The sequence below is a fragment of the Muntiacus reevesi genome, chromosome 12, assembly GCF_963930625.1.
Source record: "Muntiacus reevesi chromosome 12, mMunRee1.1, whole genome shotgun sequence".
Classification (NCBI taxonomy): Eukaryota; Metazoa; Chordata; class Mammalia; order Artiodactyla; family Cervidae; genus Muntiacus; species Muntiacus reevesi.
The window spans coordinates 6,119,350-6,133,862 of record NC_089260.1 but is presented as its reverse complement, the minus strand read 5'-3'; the positions used below and the strand labels follow the sequence as shown (position 1 = coordinate 6,133,862).

General features: G+C 39.1%; 1 protein-coding gene and 1 pseudogene across 1 annotated transcript in view; one reads left to right on the top strand and one right to left on the bottom strand.

Annotated features, from left to right (window-relative positions):
- CNBD1 (cyclic nucleotide binding domain containing 1) overlaps positions 1-14,513 on the bottom strand; it is a 351,846-nt gene that overhangs the window by 134,727 nt on the left and 202,606 nt on the right. The gene's annotated exons all lie outside the window — the stretch shown is intronic.
- On the top strand, positions 8,520-9,249 carry LOC136145181 (ornithine decarboxylase pseudogene; annotated as a pseudogene).

Below are 14,513 nucleotides of genomic sequence, written 5' to 3'. Positions count from 1 at the left end.
CAGGACTTGTCATTGAATAAAAATGCAGAATCATAAAACAAATCAAGAAAACACATCTATTTGAAATTTTGATATTTTTTCGTGATAGATTTTTGCATTTATTTTTATTTTTTCAAAATTTTTGCATTAAAAATATTTTATCTTGACTACTGAGATTTTTGGCACATGCTCTGGCACCTCCTCTGAATCCCAGTCCTGTCTCCAGGTACATTGATGAGTACCACCAAAAAGACACGACTGAAAAGCTGTAACTATAACTTGAAATAATCTACCTCAAAAACGAAAAATGCATGGTATAGTACACCAGACATATTAGGCTAGTGAGTTCTTGAGTCAGACTTCCAAATCTAAATTTTAACTTCACCCTTAAGCAACATCACAAGGATGATTACTGAAGCCTAGTTCATAGAATATGCCTCTCAACTGGGAGATTGCTGTTAGAAATACTAGAGATACATTATACAGAATTAACTCTATAACCATAAAGCTGGCAACATTTTCATAATATAGAAGGTAATTGAGAAAAGCAATCCAGAGTGCATCAATAGTATCCCAATGTTGTAAAATAATAATAAATCTTTCTGATCATATACATATCTATACAGCGACGTGTTGGTATTATTTTAAAAATCATATTTAAGGAAAAAAAGTGAAAAGAAGCCCAATTTCTAAATGACAGTTTACAATAAATGTCCATACAAAGCATACATGTTTTGATTTCACTTTATAAAAGCATACATGTGTTTTAAAGTGATATTAAAGACATACTTGAATGAATGGTCACAGAAATGTTAATGGTGATAATATCAAAGTTATGGGATTTAAGGTAAATATGTTTTATGCTTAATGTTCCCAAGTAATATTGAATTTTTTCACAGAGAGCATGCATTATTTCTGCTACCAAAAATTTAAAATATTTTGTAAGATCACATAACAGCAACTGAATTTAAGCTTCAGAAAATGACTTACGGATTTTGTTTAAAATGATAGACTGAGCATGGATTGTGATTCTCTTAGTAATAAAAAATAAACATTAAATACATGATTATATACTCTGTTGAAAAGGGAAAAGTACTGTGTGTGTGTGTGTGTGTGTGTGTGTGTGTGTGTGTGTGTGTGTGTGGAGCAGAGGCAGAGATGCTGACACTGGCTGTCCATGGGAAACTTCTCTCAGAGAAGAATATTTAAGGGTAAACAGAAGTATGAGGAAGAGCTATCCATAAATTTTTGCAGCAAGAATAGTTGGGAAAGAACTGCCCAAATAGAAATAAGCCTATTTCCCAACCATGCTTGTCATAAAAACTTATGGCTGGCTCTTCCTTATGTTTCTTTCTACCCTTAAATATTCGTGGCTGAGAGAAGCTTCCCGTGATCAACCAGTGTCGGGAGCCCTCAATACCACCCCCAACAAAATGCATTTTTCCTTTTTCAACAGAGTATATAATCATGCATTAAATCTTTATTTTTTATTACTAAGAAGGATTTTAGGGAGGGAGACCCAAGAGGGCGGGGACCCATGTATACATAGAGCTGCTTCTCTCTCCAGCAGAAGCCAGCGCAATATTGTAAAGCGACCACACACTACTTAAAGGAAGAAAGGAAGAAAGAAGCACAGGTGCAAAGGTCAGAAGTCCTGAGGAGGAGCAGAGAAGCTGACCAGAGGCCGGAGCACCAAAGAACAATGGGAAGAGCCGACCTCAAAAGAACAGGCAGGACCAGGCCCCCCAGGGCACTCGTGGTCTCGCTTAGGTTAGTTTTCTTAGATTTTATTAGAAGAGTGATGGCACATCAGTGAACAGATCTAACTGGAGAACCAATGCAATCCTGTCTGTGTTTTGAAAAGAGCGTTCGGCAGCTGTGTCGATGTGTCTATACCAGACTGCAAGGCAGAAGCAGCAGGCACCAAGACCCTGCAAAGGAGGCCATCTCAGCATCCCCACGGCAAGCTGATGGGAGATTGACGTCAGTGTGACTGGAATGAAGCAGACAAAACCAAGATGTATTTTGGAGAGAAACCTAAAAAGACTTACCGACGTGCGGCGTATAAGGGACAGAAATTATTAGGTATAATGCTTACATTTGTCACTTCAGTGACTCTTGTTCTTACTTATGGTGAGAGAAGGAAATGAAAAATAGACAGCTTTACAGTCCTTGACAGTGAGGCAGGTGGGCAGTAAAAACTGAGAGTTCTATTTTGAATATGATCAGTAGGAGATGCCAAAACATCAGTTCAGTACATGAATATAGAGCACATGAATGTAGAGAAAGGTCACAGCTAATTTCTTTTTGCAAACTCCCAATGGCTAAAACTTTATTTCATGTCACAGGTTTATAAGCTTTGACTTAGAATTTTTACTTGCAGAGAGTTATAGTTAGGAAATAAAAGTGTGGACATGAATTCATTTACAATAATTATATCATACATAATAGCAAAGAAACTAGGTGAATGTGCATAAATAAGGAACAATATTACAAAGAAAAGCCAGACAGGTTTTGGTGACTTGTTAGCTGTGAATGCTAGGAAACAGGATTTCAGAATCATTCTTAGGTTAGCAACCTGTTTTGGGTAAGCAATAACTTATGTAGAAAAATATCAAGAAATTTTAATAGAAATGTGGATTGTTTTTATTAAATATTAATATTGAAGCCCTAGTGAAAATTGTCCAAAGAGTTTTAAAATTGTGGGACTTCTATGTGTCAAGATTAAAATTTGAGAAAGAAGTCAAAATTATGAAAAATCAGAAATTTTTAATTTCCAGACCTGTAACTTAACTGTATGAATTTGATTACTCAAATTCTTCTAAATAATTTATAAATTTCCTTGCAACTTTAGCATACTGAACAATATTAAGCATTAAAAATTAATTTAAAAAATATCCATTGAGTTTCTACAATGTGGGTCAGTGTTTAAGGATTTTTCTTTTACTATTCCCATGGTAAGTATATGTTTTTGCTTGCTCTATTTTCTTTTATGGAATATCTACTTTAACTTAGACTCAGGAAAAAACAAAATCCTGTTCCTGAGTCAATATGTCCATCTCCCTCTTAGTGGGGATGTAAATTGGTGCAGCCACTGTGGAAAGCAGTATGAAGTGTCCTCAAAACTTTAAAAATAAATTCGCAATCTAATCCAACAACTCCACTTCTGGGTATTTACCTGAAGAAAATGAAAGCACTGATGTAAAAAGATATATCCATCTCTGTGTTCACCACAACACTTTTTGCAAAATGCAGAAACCACCCAAGAGCCCATCAAGAAATGAGCAGACAGAGAAGATGTGGTCTGTTCACCTCGTTGCTGTTGCTGCCCTTCAGTTGCAGGGTCGTGTCTGACTCTCTGCCACCCCATGGCCTACATCACGCCTGGCTTCCCTGTCTTTCACTGTTTCTGGAGTTTGCTCAAACTCATGTTCATTGAGCTGGTGATTCTACCCAACCATCTCATCCTCTATTGTTCCCTTCTCCTCCTGTCTTCAATCTTTTCCCAGCATTGCAGTCTCTTCAAAAGAGTTCGCTCTTCACACCAGGTGGCCAAAGTATGGTTCTTCAGCTTCGGCATCAGTTCTTCCAATGAATATTTAGCTTTGATCTCCTTTAGGATTGACTGGTTTGATCTCCTTGCTGCCCAAGGGAATCTCAAGAGCCTTCTCCAGCAACACAATTTGAAAGCATCAATTCTTGGGCTTCCAGCCTTCTTGATGGTCCAAATCTCACATCCATACATGACTGCTGGAAGAACCATAACTTTGACTATGTGGACTTTGGTAGACCAGATGCCATGATTAGTTTTCTGAATACTGAGTTTTAAGCCAGGTTTTTCACTTTCCTCTTTCACTTTCATCAAGAGGTTCTTCAATTCCTCTTCACTTTCTGCCACTAAACTGGTGTCATCTGCATATCTGAGGCTGTTGATACTTCTCCTGGCAATCCTGATTTTGGCTTGTGATTCATCCAATCTGACATTTTCCATGATGTTCTTTGCATATACATAATCAGGGTGATAATATATGACCTTGATGCACTCCTTTCCAAATTTTGAACTAATCCATTATTCCATGTCCAGTTCTAACTTTTCCTTCTTGACCTGTATACAGGTTTCCCAGGAGACATGTAAGGTGGTCTGGTATTCCCATCTCTTTAAGAATTTTTCACAGTTTCTTGTTGATCCACACAGTCAAAGACTTTAGTGTAGTCAGTGAAGCAGAAGTAAATTTTTTTGAAATCCCGTTTCTATATATGCGTGTGTATGTGTGTGTGTGTGTGTGTAAATATTTATATGAAGTGAAAGTGAAAATCACTCAGTCGTGTCCAACTCTGTGCAACCCCATGGACTATACAGTCTATGGAATTCTCCAGGCCAGAATACTGGGTGGGTAGCCTTTCCCCCCTTCTCCACCGGATCTTCCCAATCCAGGGATCAAACCCAGGTCTCCCACATGGCAGGTGGATTCTTTATCAGCTGAGCCACAGGGTGGCCCAAATATATATATATATATATATACACACACATATATATGCATATATATGTATATATATATAAATATCTATGTAAATAAGCAATGGAACATTACTTAACCATATAAAGAATGAAATCTTGCCATTGTGACAGTATCAATGCACCTAGAAGATATTGACCTAAGTGAAATGTCAAAGAAAAGCAAATCTTATGTGATTTTGCTTTTATGTGGCACCTAAAAAACAGAACAAATCAATAAACCTAACCAAGCAGAAACAAAGTCATGGATACAGAGAGGAAACAGGTGGTTGTCAAGAGAGATCAGTATGGGAAGGAAAGAAATCAATCTGAGGGAGATTAAGAGGTACAAACTTTGTTATAACATAAATGAGCCACGGATACAAAATGTACAGTGCAGAGACTATAGTCGATAATTATGTAACATCTTTGTGTAGTGACACGACTAGGCTCATCATGATGATCATTTTGTGTGCTAAAGTCACTTCAGTTGTGTCTGACTCTTTGTGACCCCGTGGACTGTAGCCCTCCAGGCTCCCCTGTCCATGGGATTCTCCAGGCAGGAATACTGAAGGGGTCTCCATTTCCTTCTCCAGGGGATCTTCCCGACCCAGGGATTGAACCTGTGGCTCTTATGTCTCCTGCACAGGTGGGTGTGTTCTTTACCACTAGCGCCACCTAGGAATTCCCATGTTCAGATGCATGTGGATATAAAATCACTATGTTTTGTACACAAACTAACATAATGTTGTAGGTCAAAAAAAAAAGAGGGGGGATGTCTAATATTTTGTTATAAAAAGACCCTGCAATGTGTTTAAACACTCAGCATATCCAAATTAACTCCATAAAGAGACCCTTACAGAGCAACACTTCCACACCAAGACCTAGGTATGAAGCTGTTTTGTAATCTAATAAGATGCTGCTCTGTGGCTCCTCAGGTGGTGCTAGTGCTTAAAGAACCCTCCTGCCAATGTAGGAGACACAAAAGATGCATGTTCGATCCCTCGGTCAGAAGGGTCCCCTGGAGAAAACGTGGCAACCAAATGCAGTATTTTTTACTGGAAGATACTTGTCCATTCCATGCACAATGGAACCTGCCAGGCTACAGTCCATGAGTTGCAAAAAGTCAGACATGACTGAATGACTGAGCCCACACACATACACAAAATGATGCATTCATCACATTTTGGCCTTTGAATTTTGTATTCCAGAGCTTTACAATGTTCTGGATAAACTAATGAAAATGTTATTGTGTGTCAATAATATGATTTTTTCTTAATTTTTTTCTGTACTTGAAAGTGGATATGTAGTTAGATTTGCCAAGTTACTTGGTAAGGCATACCTGAAAACAATAAATTGTCTGAATAAGTTACACTCAGTGCTATAGAAACTGATTTAGAATTTCCAATTCTTCAATAAAGTGTTTCTAACAATTTTTAAAATTCTATATTTTCATTATTTCTGGAATTCTAGACTGCTTTCATGTGCATTCAATTATTAGTTTGTTCAATATTCTCTAAGTTTTCTTTTAACTAAGCAGGTCATGTGTATTTTTGTCATGTAACTACCTTATATTGTCATGAAAAAGCATAGGGGTGATTGCAGATTGTCTGTCACTATCAGTCTCCCCTTCTACCTTTCATAATAGAATCCCCTGCAAGTTTTAGCTGTGAGACAACTGCCTGTCTTGCAACTGACTGTGTCTACAAGTTAAACTCTTGCCAAAGTATAATGAAAGAAAGTGATGTGGATAATTCCTGATTGCATGCATAAAGGGGAGATTGTTTTCCCTCCCCTTCCACTCTTACATTTCTCCTTGCAGATGTATATGGAGGTAACCCTATATTTTTCCACTTAAGACTATATATATATATATACATGAGATAGCAAGTAACATGATGAAAGCAAATTTAGCTCCTGAATATCTTGCTGAAGCTGAGGCTCCTGCCAACCTAAACTTCTCTAGTCTGTTACACAAGCAAATAAAATAAAGCTTAGATTATGTAATTCACTGTATTTTAGGATCTCTTTGTTAGAGCAGCTAAACCAGTTCCTAAAAGCAAGATGCTTGAATTAAGGAAATACACCACATAGTTCAATCATCAAATATTGATCTCCATTATATTACATTCTGGATTTTGTAATTGTCATAAGACATTGTCTCTGGTTAGAAATTTCTGCTTGGAGAAAACTTTAAATGAAGCCTCATCTAGTTTGGGAGTCTTCCCATAACTTAGTTGTTTGACTCAACGTCTTACTAATTCTACTATACAGATTCCTTTACAGATTTATATTCTGACTTAAAGTGATCTAAGTAAAGATTGACTATTGGATAAAGTACATTTTTAAATAATTTAAAAACATCATGACTACTGCTTTAAGTTGTTAACAACATTGTTCTAGAAGAAAATATTGATAATTCAAGAACTTAGTCAATTTTGACCCTCATGATAAAAGTCACTCTGCTACAAATGCAGTCATGGAGCAGATCCATGTACCTTTTATAAAGTATTTCATTTTCAGATGATGTTGATGGGCATTGTTTCTTGATAAAGCTAGAGCTGAAGAAAATGTACTATTTTAAGTTCTTTGTGCTTTTTCCATCCTTCTGTTGTTTATACCTATGATAAACAATGTATTTATGTATTTAGTTATCATATTTTAGAAAAATATACAATCAATTTTGGAAATGAGTCTTTATAATGCTATTTGTGTAAAAATAATGGCATATAAAAACACTTCAAAATGACAAAAACTACTTATTTTTTTAATCCATTTATCCACCCTATGTCTTTTGATTGGAGTATTTATTCCATTTACATCTAAAGCAATTGTTGATAGGTATGTAATTATTTGGGCTTCCTGGGTAGCTCAGCTGGTAAAGAGTCTGCCTGCAATGCAGGAGATCCCAGTTCGATTCCTGGGTTGGGAAGTTTCCCTGGAGGAGAGAGAGGCTACCCACTCCAGTATTCTTGGGCTTCCCCGGTAGCTAAAATGGTAAACAATGTGCCTGCAACACAAAGACCTGGATTCAATCCCTGGTGGGAAGTTCCCTTAGAGGAGGGTCTGACAACCCACTCCAGTATTCTTGCCTGGAGAATCCCATGGACAGAGGAGCTGGGCGGGCTACCGTCGTCCATGGGGTCACAGAGTCAGACAAGCCTAAGCACAGCTCGTGTAATTATTTACAGTTTGCTCTTTGTAGTCTGATAGGTTTTACAGCTCTGCTCTCTCCCTTTCTGTTTCCTTTTTTATCTTCCTTTGTGATTTGATGACTTTAGTGTTTTGTTTGCATTTCTTTTCCTTTATTTTTTGAACATCTGTTATAGGTTTTTGGTTTCTGGTTACCATGAAGGTCGCATATAACAACCTAGGTATATAGCAATCTATTTTAAGTTGATAGTCACTTAATCTGTGTGCACTACCAAAGCAGCACCTTTCTACTGCCCTCCCCCATCATTTGATGTCTTATTTTGCAGTTTTTGTTTTGTGTATCTCATAGCTATTTTAGGTATAAATGATTTCGCTTGTTTGTCCTTTAAATGTCATGCTCAATTTATAGATGGTTGGTCCACTACCTTTACTGTATATATGCTTTTATCAGTGAGGTGTTCTTCTTTCCTTGTGTTCTTATTTCCAGTTATGGCCTTTTCTTGTCCATTCAAAGTCCCTTTAGGTTCAGTCTTCTCAGCGTCCACCAGCAGCACGTCTCTGCCAGCACTGCAGTGCCAACTTGGGCTGACAGCCCTCTGTGGGCAGATGCAGGAGGCCAGCGGCTGGACGGGGAGCTGATGAGAGCAGAGGCCGAGCAGTGGGCCGGCTGTGGTCCGGCAGCTCTCTGGGGCTGGCCTGGTGCCCCGGCCTTCTAAGATGAGCAGTGAATTCTGTGTTTATCAGAATACTCCCTCCATTGCACTGGGGGCACATGCGTCTTCAGTGGGACTCGAAACTCCTGGAGAAATGCTTTTGTGAAGAGCTGGCAATAATTTCTTTAAAATCTCTTAGTTTTCCTTTTTGCTGTGTTTCAGAAAGACATCAAGCAACTATGAACAACTTCAGTAGTGAAGAGTTTGTCATTTCCTGAAAAATGGCTTTACAGAAAGACATTCTGGACCAAAAAAGATTGATGAAATTTGTTTTGATGATACAGATGCTTTCCGTGTGGCACACCGAAAATACATTTTAAAGAAATAATTGAGAGGGTTAAAAGCTCTTCCGCTGGTCATCCCCTTTAACGCAGTCAAGTGCAATGAGAGCAGAAGCACCATGAAGACCTGAGCTTCCACTGGAATAAGATCTGACTGTGCCAGCATGACTGGAATACAGTTGGTGCAGAGTTTCATGGTGCCTCCAGAAAGGATTATCTATGTGAATTCTTCTAAGCAAGTGTATCAGATTAAGTATGCTGCCAATAATGGAATCCAGATGATGACCTTTGATAGTGAAGTTGAGTTGATAGAAGTTGCCAGGTCATATCCAAAGGCAAAGTCGGTTTTGTGGGTTGCCACCAATGACTCCAAAGCAGCCTGCCACCTCAGTGTGAAATTTGGCCCCAGAGTCAAAACTAGCAGGATTCTTTAGGAATGGGCCAAAGAGCTAAGTATTGATGTCATCGGTGTCAGCTTCCACATGGAAAATGTCTGCACTGATCCTGAGACCTTCATCCAGGCCATCTCTGATGTCTGCTGTGTCTTTAACATGGTAGGTGGCTGATTTCAATGTATTTGCTGTATGTTGGTGGCGGCTTTCCTGGATCTGAGGGTGTTGTGGTTTAGCTATGGTTGCCTCAGGCAGGCTGATGGGTGGGGTTGGCTCCAAGGCTTAGCCTCAAATACTGCTGTTGTGCAGCTGGGGGGACTGGCCCCCCATCACGGTTGTCTGTCAGGCCTGGCTTCTGCTGCAGGAGCGCTGATAAGACAGAACTGGCCCCTGGACCGGCTGCAAGCTCTGACAACACCTGTACCCGCACCCTGGTACAGGGGCTGGCATCCCAGAAGCCAGGAGCTACTCTGGAGGGAGATTCGTGCTGGCAGAGGCTCCCGCTAAGTGGAGAAAGGTTGGCTTCCTGGAGCAGGAGCCACTTTTAAGGGGCACTGGTCCTGGTCAGCATGGACTGCCCGGTGGAGGGGGGGTGGGAGTCACTTTCAAGGCCAGCGTGAGTGGTATGGGTGGGGTGGTCCTCAGAGGAATTCTGCGCTGGGGCCGAGAACATGGTGCTAGTTACCTTGATGGAAAGTGAGAAAAATGTGCCCAGCCAAGTGGATGGATTGATCAAAACGAAACAAAAAAAGGAGCCTGCTAGCATTTTTGTCCCTGGAGAAAGTCCCACCAGATCTCTGCCTTTCTGGCTCACTTCCTAAAATTAGCAAATGGATCTCCCATTCATTTGACTGCTTCTCAAGCTCTCGCCCCTGTGCTGGGCCTTGGAGCAAGTTTATGTATGGATCAAGAGCAGAGTCTGGGCTTCCTACAGCTCTCAGGCTCCCCCAGATATACACCCCCGTGATTTTCAAAGCAGAATTATGGGCCCTCATCTTCCAGTGCGAGTTTTCCCAGGTAGGGATCCCAGCATGGGGTCAGTTAGAGGTCCCGCTCCTTGGGGGACCTCTGCAGCTTTCATAACCCCCTGCTTTGGGGTCACCGCTCCTGGGGTGTGGATTCTGACTCGACCACATCTCTGACCCTCCTACCCCTCCCAACGTGGCCTTGCCTTTATATCCTCGGTTGTAGGAAATCTGTTCTGCTAGTCTTCAGGTTGTTCTCAGAAGACGGTTGCTTTATATGTGGTTGCAGTTCCAGTGTGGCCTTGGGATGATATGAGCTCAGGATCTTCCTACTCTGCCATCTTGATCCAGACACCATACCATCTTACTTTTAAATTCACCTTTTAAAATTACTGGTTAGGTTCACCTTTTTTTGTAATGCATTTTTTAATGCGTGCATTTTTTAAAACTGTGAATTTACTTGTGAATCAGTCTTTATTTTTGTTTGTTTAACGTTGTGATTCCCCTTCACTCATTTCTTCCACCCCCACCTCTTGCCTCCAGCAGCCACTAACGTGTTGTCTGTATCTATGAGCTTGGTTTTTGACTTTTGATTTGCTGTGTTATCTTTGTATTCCGCTTATAAGATAGATCGAGTGGTATTTGTCTTTCTCTATCTGACATATTTCGCTTAGCACACTACTGTCTTGAACCCAAGGCATGGAGAAGAATTCTCTTATTGTTGCTTGTGTTGGGATGTATATAGGGTTTTTTTGACATATTAAAAATATGAGCACTCACTTTGATTTGTAAGTCCTATTATATCACTGGTGGTAATGAGGGTAGCCCAGCTCACTTGTTTGATCACAGAAGGCTCCAACAGCCAGAAATGCATAAGTAATTCAGGAAACAGATTAGCGGTGGCTCCAGCGCAGCCATGATTCTTGGAAGAAATGGACCAACTGCCATGGGTTAAGTGCAGAAGGTGCTCTCCAGAGGTCATCAGAAACTGTCTAGAAGAACAATTTTCATACTGTGGCAGACAGAACGGATATTCATCCAGCAACACAACCTTAACAGGCGTGACAGAAATTTGTCCCATCTCCAAGAAGAAGGAAAACGTGGAAGTCTGCATTCCTTCAGCCACCAGCCCACTCCAGCCTCACAGAGCCACAAGGAGAGAATACTCACAGCCAAGAGCCCTGTCTCCACTGCACCAGGCTGCGTTTCATCAGTCAACACTCAGTGCTGTAATTCTGCTTTCTATAGGGGCTAGAAGAATAATTTCTGAATCAGGCCATTTTTTTTTTTTATATCTTAGGAAAATTCCAAAAACATATATATGTTGTTTTTTTTTTTAAGTATAACTTTTAGACTAGTCTAAAAAAAATAGCCTTCTACTTCATTTAAATTAACAAAGGCCACTTGGAATCACAAGATAGAGTTTGAAGGATCATGCACTGGAAAGGATTATGGCAAGCACTGTTAGAACTGATTCTATGTTTACGTGGAATTCAACACTAACCTTTCAAAATCTATGCAACTAAACACCCAATGAAACCAGGCAATATGATACACTCAGTTTGTACCATAAAACTTAGAGTTTAGCACCTTGTTAACCACAAAGGAAAAATGATTACTAGAAACTTTTTAAAAAGTGAAAGAAGTAATGAGTGTCATAAGCCTCCCTCAAATTGTATAAAAGATTTATAGCTTGATCCTGTTAAATGGTAACTGGCAGGCTATTAAGTTGTGTGGAAAATGAGATATGTTATTTTCTGCATAATGTAACTTGCATAACAATGAAGGTGTTTGCTAAGGAATGCTTCTGTTCTAGTTCTTGCTCACTGTCTTTAACTCCAGAAAGTTTATTTAATGTAAACTCTTAAATTGATATTATGCTGACAATTGTTATGTAGCACTATGAACTGATCAGACTAAGCACTATCTCAGAGTAAAAAGTCTTTACATACAGTATCAGAGTATTTATTACTTTACTGTGTAGCAACAAGCATCTATCTGTCTTTGGACAGATTCTCCAGCTCCCCAATTTATCTTAATAATTACTATAACTTGCTATTGAGCATAAACTACATGCAGTTTCCCATGATACCTTTGACAACACCACACAGTGAGAGTAATTTTGATATACTATATAATCCATTTCAACAAAAACACTTATTGAGGGTTCAGTATTATCTAGAGACATTCTAAGAGCTTTATTTACTTAATCGTCTCATGACCCTAAAGCCTAGATCTTATTATGAACCCCTCTTAGCAAAAGAGGAAATTGAACCAAAGGGATAATACATAACTTATCCAAAGTCCAGACTGCTAAAGTGTGGAGTCCATATTTTACACCGAGCAGTTTGACCCAAGAGAGATCAAGCCTGGGACCAAATGAACAACACTCTTGGTATACTCTATTTACCTTCTGAGGATCGGACACTATCCTAAGCACTTGATACACAATAATTCATTATATTTTGTATAAAAAACTATTACACCTCTTTAACCAAACTGTAAAATATAAAAAAAAAGTATAAGTTTAGTTACATGCTCATCATAATATAATGCAGTAATTAGTGAATCCCAAATCCATCTATGTAATTCAAAAGCTTATATGATTGACAAGGAGAATGAATGGCCAACTTCAGTTTACTCCAACTTTACGATATGTATTAAAGAGAGAAATCACAGCTCTTTATCCATGCCAAACATTTTTTTTAACTTAAAAAATCAAACTGCTTTGCACAAAAGGAAAAATAGACAAATGTGCTATGAATGAAAACATGTCAATTATACAGACTTCAGAATTCCAAACTCTAAAGATCTTGAGATCCCTCTGCCCAGCCTGAGCTTGTTTAGCAGGAAGTGTGGCCCTGGGGACCCAGTGAAGTCTCCAGGCAAAGCCCCCAGGGTGTAGGCACTTGAGAAAGGAGATGGGGAAGGGCAAGGGAAGAAAATCAGTAAGTGTCTTTTATGTCAGCCGTAGCACCACCTGCTGCACTCTGAAGAATGTACAAAGAAATCAGATATATCTCTATATGTAGTCAGTTGTCAATTATTCCAGGTATCAGGGTGGTCATAACGTGGAATACCAAGGTACCTGTTAACTTTGGCCAAGATGGTCACCAAGATGGTTACCTTCGGCCTGCATTCTGCAGTCCAGTTGACATCAACTCACCCACTGGTGTGAAGGGTTTTCTTTCCTGTTGTTTCCACTAGGCACTCTCCATATTTATTTTTTATTTTCAGATTTATCAAAATGTATATATGTGTGTTATGATTAGTCACTCAATCGTGTCCAACTCTTTGCAACCCTATGGACTATAGCCTGCCATGCTCCTCTGTCCATGGGATTCTCCAGGCAAGAATACTGGAGTGGGTTGCCATGCCCTCCTCTGGGGGATCTTCCCAACGTAGGGATCAAACCCAGGTCTCCCACATTGCAGGCAGATTCTTTACCATTTAATATGTATGTACACACACACAAAAGATCTTATTGAATATTCAAAGTTAGCCAGACAGACCAATGATTTAAAAAAAAAACAAACACATCTGATTAGAAAAGAAATAGTACTGATAATCAAGTTTAAATCTCAGAAATCAGATGGTGCATAAACAGTTGCTGATAAATCTACATTAACTTGCTGTTTGGAGTGGGCTGTTTTTTAAGATAATGTTCATCTGCTGGTCAATCTGCCATTTAAGCTCATAGGTACAGAGGCTTCCTCTCAGTTTACTATCCAAATATCTCTCCCACAGAAGGGGTCACAAACTCATTTAGCTCTGTGCCTTAGACTTCAAAGTAAGTGATTTTCACCAAATTCTAGATCCTGGACCACTTCCCTACCCAAATGCATGTGGAAAATACATGTATTCTTCCTTTTTTTTTTTCCTTTTACTAGAATTCTAGTAGGGAACTATGTTTCTGACTCACAAATGCTATATAAAGCATGCTTCTGAATTTGGTCTTTGATAGAGAAATGAAAAGGGAATGACAGCACCATGATTTTCTGTTCTTTATTCCCGTAACAAACCGAAACCCCAATTAAGACTAAAATTAAACTTGTCAAAAGGCCTTCCATAGCAGCATTCTTTGAATATACACCCCCTGCAAAAAATATTTGAAATAACAAAGACATATCTGTGTATGTGGTATGTGTCTGATTACAAGTATATTTTATCAGATATACTTAAGCTATCCTGGAAATAATTATGAACCAAATGAATTATTAGTTGACAAAACAAGTGGAAACTCTTCAGTTTCATTTGTAAAATGATGGTGATTGTATTCACCTTAAAGAGCTATCAGGAGAAGCAAATGAGACCTAGTGTGCAAAGACTTAGCATACTGTTACCACACATTAGGCACATAATGGGGTTAAATCCTGGTATTGAGTGGGACTGCTACCCACACACTCTCCTTAAGAGTGATTGAGACTAGGACTTCAAATATCACTAAATGTCAACAACTGCTATACGTGAATTTCTGGACTGTAAATGTCTCTCAACCTTAGAAAAATATATATAATCTAACAACTGTACACCTC